Source organism: Canis lupus, chromosome 26, assembly GCF_048164855.1.
Source record: "Canis lupus baileyi chromosome 26, mCanLup2.hap1, whole genome shotgun sequence".
Classification (NCBI taxonomy): domain Eukaryota; kingdom Metazoa; phylum Chordata; class Mammalia; order Carnivora; family Canidae; genus Canis; species Canis lupus.
Window position 1 is genome coordinate 40,083,449 of NC_132863.1, and position 9,644 is coordinate 40,093,092.

Consider the following 9,644-nt stretch of genomic DNA (forward strand, 5'->3'; position numbering starts at 1 on the left):
TTCAGCACAGCTGACACAGTGGCCCTTCCACCAAGGCTACTTCTTTATTTGGTTCAAGGCCCATGAAACACTCAGTGCTTCCTGCCACAGAGGAATGACGGGCTATGTCAGACCTATGAAGAGAAGGTATAATGTGCACAAAGTCAGACTGTATTTTATTGGCCATTTAAGGGATTTTTTGAGGGACATTTTTTGACTGTATGCATTTTTTTACTTTCCATACTGGCTTCAAAATCAAATCTTGACAACTTTATAAATTGTACTGCTATAATTTGTGGATATTAAAATAACCCAAAGACACAGAACTTTTCCTTTCTTCTATACTGACATATACTCAGACATATTAAACAATGAAAATATTTCCTCTTGGTCTCAGCTCCTGGAGAACAAAGGTTTTATTTTATTTTATTTTATTTTATTTTATTTTATTTTATTTTATTTTATTTTTTTATTTTATTTTATTATTTTATTTTGTTTTACTTTATTTTATTTTATTTTATTATTTTATTTATTTATTTTTATTTTTAAAGGTTTTCTTTTCTTTTATTTATTTATTTATTTTTAAAGATTTTATTTATTTATTCATAAGAGACAGAGAGAGAGAGAGAGAGAGAGAGAGAGGCAGAGACACAGGCAGAGGGAGAAGCAGGCTCCACGCAGGGAGCCTGATGTGGGACTCGATCCTGGGTCTCCAGGATCACGCCCTGGGCCAAAGGCAGGCATTAAACTGCTGAGCCACCCAGGGATCCCAAGGTTTTATTTTAAAAACTAAAAATCTGAGTAGAGTTTTACACTCTCAATCTGAGCATTTTCCCTTCTGGGACTTTGTTCTGCATAGACACAGCACAGATGAATCAAATTTTCTACATGAGGATGTGCTTTGCAGCATTGTTTGCAACTATGGGAAACTGGAAACAAACTCTATCCAAAAGCAGAAATGATTAAATATATTATTGTTGGATGTCCATATCTAGAAAAATGATGGGATGGCCAAAAAGAAAAAAAAAAAAATAGGAACGAAGTAAGAAGTCTATATGTTGATGTAGAAAGTTATCTGGACTACTGTTGTCCAATAGAACTTTCTGTGATGATGGGCATGTTCTATGTCCAGTGTGGTAGTCACTAGTCACATTTAACACTAGAAATATGCAAAGTGCAACCGAAGAACTGAAGGTGTGATTTTTATTTATTTAATTTATTTATTTAAATGTTCACATGAGGGCCACGGTAATGTGCTGGACGGCATGCATCTAGAATGTATTGTTTGAAGAAAAGGTTAGTTGAAAAATAGTGTGAAGAGTATGATTCCCTTAAAAGATAATAAATAATATGTCACTTTATTTATTATTTTTAAAAGATTTTATTTATTTATTCATGAGAGATACACAGAGAGAGGCAGAGACACAGGCAGAGGGAGAAGCAGGCTCCCCGTGGAGAGTCTGATATGGGACTTGATCCCTGGACCCCGGTATCAAGACCTGAGCAGAAGGCAGATACTCAACCACTGAGCCACCCAAGTGTCCTGTCACTTTATTTTTAAAATTTAATTAATTAATTAATTATTTTTTAGAGAGGGAGAGAGAAAGAAAGGAGAGGCAGAGGGAGAGGGAGAGAGAGAATTCCAAGCAGGCTCCACGCCCAGTATGGAGCCCAACTCAGATCAGGGTTTGGTCCCACAACCCTGAGATGGTGACCATAGCTGAAATCAAGAGTCAGATGCTCAATGACTGAGCCACCCAGCGGCTCCAATATATGTCACTTTATACACTGAAAAAGTCTGATGGCAAATACACCAAACTAGAAGAAGTGGCTTTCCCTGGGACATGTTGCTGAATTCTGATGTCCTGCTGCCCCAGCACAGTGTGTCTTCCATGGATATGTGCTCTGTGCTTTTCATGGGGACTAGCATGCAATTGCTGTGCAATAGACATGAATGAGCATGAGAGGCTGATTCAAACACGTCAGTACCAGGAATTCACCATCCAAATTTTTTTTTTCATCTTTTTTTTTTTTTTAAAGATTTTATTTATTTATCCATGAGAGACATAGAGAGAGAGAGAGAGGCAGAGACATAGGCAGAGGGAGAAGCAGGCTCCATGCAGGGAGCCTGACGTGGGACTCGATCCGGGGTCTCCAGGATCAGGCCCTGGGCTGAAGGCAGCGCTAAACCGCTGAGCCACCGGGGCTGCCCCTACCATCCAAATTTAAATGTGGTCTTTGCTGGGGCCAATATGCAACCAGAGTTTTTTTCCTTTTTTTTTTTTTTTTTAAGATTTTTATCTTTAAGTAATCTCTACAGCCAACTGGGGCTCAGTCTCACAACCCTGAGATCAAGACTGGCACGCTCCACTGACTGAGCTAGCTAGGCTCCCCTCCATATTTTTTTTTAAAGATTTTATTTTTTGAGAGAGAGAGTGAGCATGGAGGGGAGGAGTTAGGGGAGCAGAGAGAGAGAGAGAGAGAGAGAGAGAGAATCTCAAGCAGACTTGGTGTTGAGCCTGACTCTCCGCTTGATCTCATGACCCTGAGATCATGACCTGAACCAAAATCAAGAGTCTTAGGCTTAACTGACTGAGCCATCCAGGCACCCCCTGGCCCCCCTTTAAAAAATAATACTCTAAATATAAAGAAAGGAGACCAGTACTTTCTTTTGCCCTATGATTGTTAGCCCTAATCAAATTCCTGCTATATGTGAATCAGTATAGAGCAGATGGCCATTTTGGGGAGGGCCAGAAATCTCTCATCGCCTTCAGGATAATGCCATTAAGTAAACTGACTATCAGGGACAGAGGTGGAGCTGAGGATAACACGGAGCTAAAGGTATCTGGGGAGTTTTCACTAACCTTTATTTTATTTTACTTTTTAAAGATTTATTTACTTATTCATGAAAGACACAGAGAGAGGCAGAGACATAGGCAGAGGGAGAAGCAGGCTCCAGGATCCCAGGATCCTGGGATCATTCCCTGAGCTGAAGGCAGATGCTCAAACGTTGAGCCTCCCAGGACTCCCTTCATCAACCTTTAAAGCCTGACTTATTCTCCATGCCAACTCTGGTAGAGTCCCAGGGAGTACTCTGATTGGCTCAGTGTGAGCCCTTGTTCATCTCTGAACCGATCAGGGAGGCAGTGTTGGTCGTTGGGACTGGAATAGAGTTCTCTCATTGGTTGATCTCAGGATTGGGGGGGGCCGGATTATACAATAAGACACCTTGATTGGCAACCTCCCTGAGATCCTAGAGGGGAAGGAGTTCCCCAAAGGGAGCAGAGAGGCCATGGAAGAAAAAGCTTGCTTGAAGACAGGAGCAATCTCTTACACAATCCAGGGGCCACCATTCTCAGAGAATCACACAGACATACATATCTTTCTTCCTTGCACAAAATTCCAAAAATACTACCTCGTGCTACCCAGTATTGATACAGTAAAGCAGACTTACCCAATAGGAGGCACCTCAGTATCCGAGTATTTCTAGGTGATGTGCCTTGCCCTGCTTGAGTCTGGATGTGGCATCTCAGGTGCTGGCAGCCTATGGCCAAATGAGGAGTCAATTTAACCTCTAAGTCAAATACATCAATTCTATATTCCCACACCGTATATATTGTGGAGGCCTAACCAGACAACGGGAATCCAGACATTCTACAGATATGTACTGAGTTCCCAACAGTGTGTCAGACTCTTGTTTTTTGTCTGGTTTTAAGTAAACGCCACACCCAATGTGGGGCTTCAGCTCACGACCCTGAGATCAAGAGTCACATACTCTGTGGACGGATCCAGCCAGGTGCCCTTAGTATAAATTTTTTTCTTTACCCGTTTTTTTTTTCTCCTTCATTTTTCAGACTCTTGCTCTTCATCCCTCTGGTCCCAATGTCCTCATCCTAAGAGCGACGTGATTCTTCTTGAGAATCAAGAGCTGATGCCCACAGATGTTTCACACAGTACCTGGCACCCAGCACACACTCAATAAAAACAGTAGCTTTTATTATTCTTCTACCACATTTGGTGTCTTTTGTGTAGGTAGCCACTGAATTTTAAGTATGCTGCATTATGTGTGGGACAGCAAAAAGCTCAGACACTGAGGTGGCCTCCCCCTTTGGGAGCAAGCCGCCTGTCTGGGTAGGCAAGAGGCTCTCACTTGAACCACAGATCAGGAATAAATCCAGGAGGTGGATGACAACAAGACACATCTCAGCCAATCTCAAGCTTTTTTGGTTCTCCTCTCCATTAGCAGACTGTTTCTTCCCTCATGCAGGGTCTTTGGAATCCCAGAAAACAGTGTAGTTGTTTTCCAGATCAAACAGGCATTACTACGTGGCAATTGGTCCACTCAAAAAGTATATATTGAGCACCTGCTATTCCTCATGCATGGTCATCAGCACAGCAAGCAGGTAGGGGAGTGATCAGGACCCACAAAGAGCTGACATTTAGATGGGAAAGAAGGACAAGAAACACACAGAAATAGAAACATAATATGTCAGGAGGTGACATGGTTCTAAGGAAATATATAGCCAAGGTAAGGGGGAGTGTGGGCCTTTTTAAAAAAAAAAAAAAGATTTTATTTATTTATACATGAGAGACACACAGAGAGAGGCAGAGACACAGGCAGAGGGAGAAGCAGGCTTCCTGCGGGGAGCCCGATGCGGGACTCGATCCTGGGACCCCGGGATCACTCCCTGAGCGGAAGACAGATGCTCAGTCGCTGAGCCACCCAAGTATCCCGGGAATGTGGGCCTTTTAAAATAAGTCTGCAAATTCCTGGACCCTCCTCCCTTCAGAGGTGAGGTCTATTCCCTTCCCCTTGAATTTGGGTGGACTGAGAAGCCACATCTAACAGAAAGGTAGAGCCGTGCAATGCGGTTTCCGAGGATACAGATGCTGCCTGGCCCTCTCTCTACGTCTTGGGAGGGACCCTTGCCCTTAGAATCCGGCTACCATGTTGAAAGGAAGCTTGGGCCACATGGACAGGCCTTGCCGAGGGTTCCAGGTGACAGCCAGCATGTGAGTGGGAGGCCTTCAGATGATCTCAGGCCTCAGCCTTTTTGTCTGCCAGCTGAGGCCCCAATCAGTATGGAGAGAGATAAGCCACCCCTGCGGGCCCTTTCTGAATTCATGGCCTACAGAAACCAAGTGAGATGATAAATCATTACTGTTGCTTTAAGCCATCAAGTTTGAGGATAATCTGCTACACAAAAAGAGATCACTAATGCAGGGGGATGAGTGATGGGGGTGGAGGGTGTCAGGGGGTGAGTGCTAATTAAATAGGATGGTCAGGGCAGGCCTCTCTGTTGAGGGGACATCTGAGCAGAGACCCGAATAAAGTGGGCGGTGAGCAATGCAGATAGGGGAGAAGAACTTTCAGGGTAGTGAGAAGAGCACATGCAAAGGCCCTGTGGTAGGAATGTACCTGTGGTTCTGGCTGGCACAACTGGAGAGACACGGGAGAGAGAGAGTGGCAGGGAACGAAGTCAGAAAGACAGGAGGGGTATTGCAGATACCAGGTCAGACCCGTGATCGGAACTGAGCAGAGAGTGATGGTGTGATCTGAGCTAGGGCTTAAGATGGTTATTCTGGCTGCTGCACAGACAAGTCATCAGTGGGGAAGCCTGGAAATGGGGATATACCGGGTGAGTGGTGTGTGGTGGCTAGGACTGGAGTGGTGGAGGAGGTGAGAAGCAGTGAATCTCTGGATATCTCACGGCAATGTTGACCGGACTTACCTTGTGATTCGGTGCAGGGTGTGAGACAAAGGAAACTGGCAGGTTGACGAGCCTCAGGTGGGGCTGGGATCCTGCTCTTGGGCCTCAGTGAGTGGTCCCCGGGCCAGCAGCCCCAGTGACACCTGCATCGCATGGGTGCTCGTTAGAAATGAAGCCTCTCAGGTTCCACCACCACCTACTGACATTTAATGAGGTCCCCAGCTGTTCCCCATGCAGATCACACTTTGAGAAGTGCTCTCCTAAGTTGGTGCTCACTCTTGGCTGCACATTAGGAAATGTCTGGAAGGACTCTGGGACATACAGCAATGCCCGCGATCAGGGGCTGCGGGGGGTTGACTCAGCAGTTTTCAAAGCTCCCCAGGTGATTCTAATTCTTGCATTCTCCTCCAAAGCTTTTCAGCGAATTGTATTGGTTCCAGCACTAAAATACAGCCCATGGCTGACCATCTCTCATCCCCTCCATCACTGCCACCTTTGTCCCAGACGCCATCATTTCCCGCCCGGGGGTTGGGATTTAACAGCCCCTGTAAGATGCAGTGGGGATGGGGACTGTATTTTAGGTCAGTGGCTCTCAAACCTTAGTGTTTCTCAGCAAATGCAAAAATCACTTGCAGGGTTTGTGCAAACACTTGCTGTCAGGTGGCACCCCCAGAGTCTCTGACTTACTAAGTTGTGGATGAGGGCCGAGAATTTGCTTTCATGCCAAGCTTACAGATGCTGCTGACGGTCCCGGCCTGGCACCACATCTGGAGAACCACGGCTGTAGGTGGCATCAGAACAGCTTTGGTAAACACCGCTTGTGGGGGGAGCGTGTGTAATGATGGGACACTGTTTCCTCCCTCCCTTCTAGGAACTGACCCTGCAGAGCACTGATCTAATCCATTCCCAGAAAGGTTTCCTCTGGCCCAGATCAGGACAGACACCGTGTGAATTGAAATGAAGTCATCTCTTTGGGTTGGCCGGGGCAGAAAGGGAGCAGGAAGGACGGGCAAGATTCAGACCAGGCTAAGTGAGGAGAAGAGGAGAAAGCTGGCTCTCTCCGGACACTTGGGATCCATGCTCCAGGGGCAGCACATGGGGGTGAAGAGTTGACAGAGCAATGAGGCCAGCAGGGAGAGGGCTCTAGGGTCCCCAGGCAGTTAACAACCACAAGGAAGGACCCTGCCTGCCAGGAAATGAGAATACCTATGGCCCAAACAGAAAAGCTCAAAACCAGATAGTTGGCTTTGCCCTTGGCCAACACCTTCCAACCTCCCTGAGGTCAAGACATAAGGACACTTACATATGAAACGCATGCCAAGCAACCTGCCTAATGAGGACCCAGGCTGGAAATTGGTTCATTACCTTCTGTTAATAAATTAGAGTAGATTCATAGGGCACTTGGCTGGCTCAGTCAGCAGAGCATGTGACTCTTGATCTTGGGGCTGTGAGTTTGAGCCCCATGCTAGGAGTAGAGATTACTTGAAAATAAAATCTTAAGGGATCCCTGGGTGGCGCAGCGGTTTGGCGCCTGCCTTTGGCCCAGGGCGCGATCCTGGAGACCCGGGATCGAATCCCACGTCGGGCTCTTGGTGCATGGAGCCTGCTTCTCCCTCTGCCTGTGTCTCTGCGCCTCTCTCTCTCTCTCTCTGTGACTATCATAAATAAATAAAAATTAAAAAAAAAGAAAAGAAAATCTTAAAAAAATTAAATTAAAAAAAAGAATTTATTTATTCATGAGAGACACAGAGAGAGGCAGAGACATAAGCAGAGAGAGAAGCAGGCTCCCTGTGGGGAGCCTGATATGGGACTCCATCCCAGGACCCTGGGATCGCGATCTGAGCCAAAGGCGGACGCTCAATTGCTGAGCCACCCACGTGCCCCAATAAAATAAAAAAATTATTTATTTATTATTATTTTTAAAGATTTTAATTTATTTATTCATGAGAGACAGAGGCAGAGACACAGGCAGAGAGAAGCAGGCTCCATGCAGGGAGCCCAATGTGGGACTTGATCCCGAGACTCCAGGACCATGCCTTGGGCTGAAGGCAGGCACTAAACCACTGAGCTATCCAGAGTTCCCCTAAAATAAAAAATTTTAAATAAATAAATAAGAATAGATTCGAAATCACCTCTGGAATAATAGCACCTTACTTTCACTTACCTTAGCATTTTAATATTAACTTTTCTTTTTTATGGGGGGTATGCATTTTGTTGTGTTTTAACACATACACCGATTTGTATAACTGTCACCACAGTCAAGAACACAGAACAGTCCCCAAAGGACTACTTTGTGCCACCCTTTCTAGTCACACCCTCCTCCCAGCACTAAGCTGGGATTGGACCTGCTTCTACACTGGGGGATAAGTGAACTCAGCTGTGAAGGTTGACCGTATGCGGGCTAAGAGACCCAGCAGGTCAAGATAGAGACATTACTTCGACCTTAACAGGAGACTGAAATAGGACAGCAAAGACTTGTCACCTGGTGGGCTACCTCCAGCCCACTGCCTGGAATGCTGGGTTGAGAGGGGCTCAGTTGAAGGGGCCGTGATTGATTAGTGATGTCTCTCAGGGACACAGGCTAGTGCAGAGGTGGCCCACATGCTGGGTAGCACTGTTAGCATAAGGGCTGGATTGCCTACTGCCAGAGCCCAGGGAAGAACGGAGGGAATAAAAGAGAGAAGCCTCAAACCAAAATCAGGCTTCCAAGTGTGTTGTGTATTCGATCTGAGATACTCCGTCTTTGAGTTGTTTACACCGTTTGCCTTCGTTTGATTGTGCTCAGAAACAAGAGAGACCATGACTTCCTTATGAATGCATAAAATCTTGAGGGAGACAGAGAATTGAAATAGAAGAAAAACCAGGTAAGTTATGTCTGTCTGGGTATTTATATAAGTGCTTAAAGCCCCAGATTGCTTACAATCCGAAGCTATCCCAGAGGGCTTCAAACACAACAGTGCCGAAAGGAAGCAAGTTAATCATCAAAGAGAAAACTAGGAAACAACTTGATGACCCAACAGTAGGAGACCGTGGGCTGTGCAGAGGAGAGACGTCTACAAAGGGGCAGCAGGAGGGAATCTGGGGGGGCAGAAGGAACTCTTCTGTGTCCTAATTGTGTGGTGGTCACACAACTCTCTCAAAGTGTGTTAAAGCTCAGAGAATGAAGGCACATATACAAAGTTGATAATGCAATCTAAAATCTAAGCACGATGCTATAGAACTTTGTCAAGATGTGGCATACACACCTCTGGGTGTATACAAGATGACCAACAACCATACCCACACCAACATTTGGGTTGTATTAGTTATGTATTTACATTAATTCATATTAGAAAAACATATAGCTAGGGGCACCTGGTTGGCTCAGTCGGTAGAGCATGCAACTCTTGATCTCGGGGTTGTGGGTTCGAGTCCCACATTGGGTGTAGAGCTAAAAAGTAAAATCTTAAAAACAAGAAGAAGAATGAATAGCTAGTTTATCAAGGCTATAATTTCAAGAAGACAATTGCATAAGGTTAGGCTAAGAACAAAATGTGAGTTGCTTTAAAGGGAAGCATTAAGTAAATGCTTGAATAGATGTTATATGTATATGGTGCAAAATGTGAGATTGGGGTATGGGAATAAGTTGGAGAAATACTGTTCAAAGGCTCTGCCCTCGTGGCATTTACAATCTAGCAGATGCAGAATCACCCTTGAGGGAAATGAAAAGATTTTCATGCAGTCACAAAAAAATTTGAAAAATGGGTTACTGAACATATATTCAGAATGATGTGTTTTATAAAAGAAATACATAGGCACACAGAGGAAGACAACTTAAAGATATTCAATTGTTACACCAGCTCTCTTTGAACAATGAGACTATGGGGCAGTTTTCATGAAGGTTACTTGCCTTCTCCAACATTTTATAGAAGAAATACACATTAATGAGCAAGAAGATTGTGCTTAAAAGGCTCC

At 44.9% G+C, this 9,644-nt stretch overlaps 1 non-coding gene across 1 annotated transcript; it reads left to right on the plus strand.

The window, feature by feature from the left end:
- Positions 1 to 9,042: 9,042 nt before the first annotated feature.
- TRNAK-CUU (transfer RNA lysine (anticodon CUU)) lies at positions 9,043 to 9,115 on the plus strand. The gene has a single exon. It is a non-coding gene; the product is annotated as a tRNA-Lys (tRNA).
- The last annotated feature ends 529 nt before the right edge of the window (positions 9,116 to 9,644 follow it).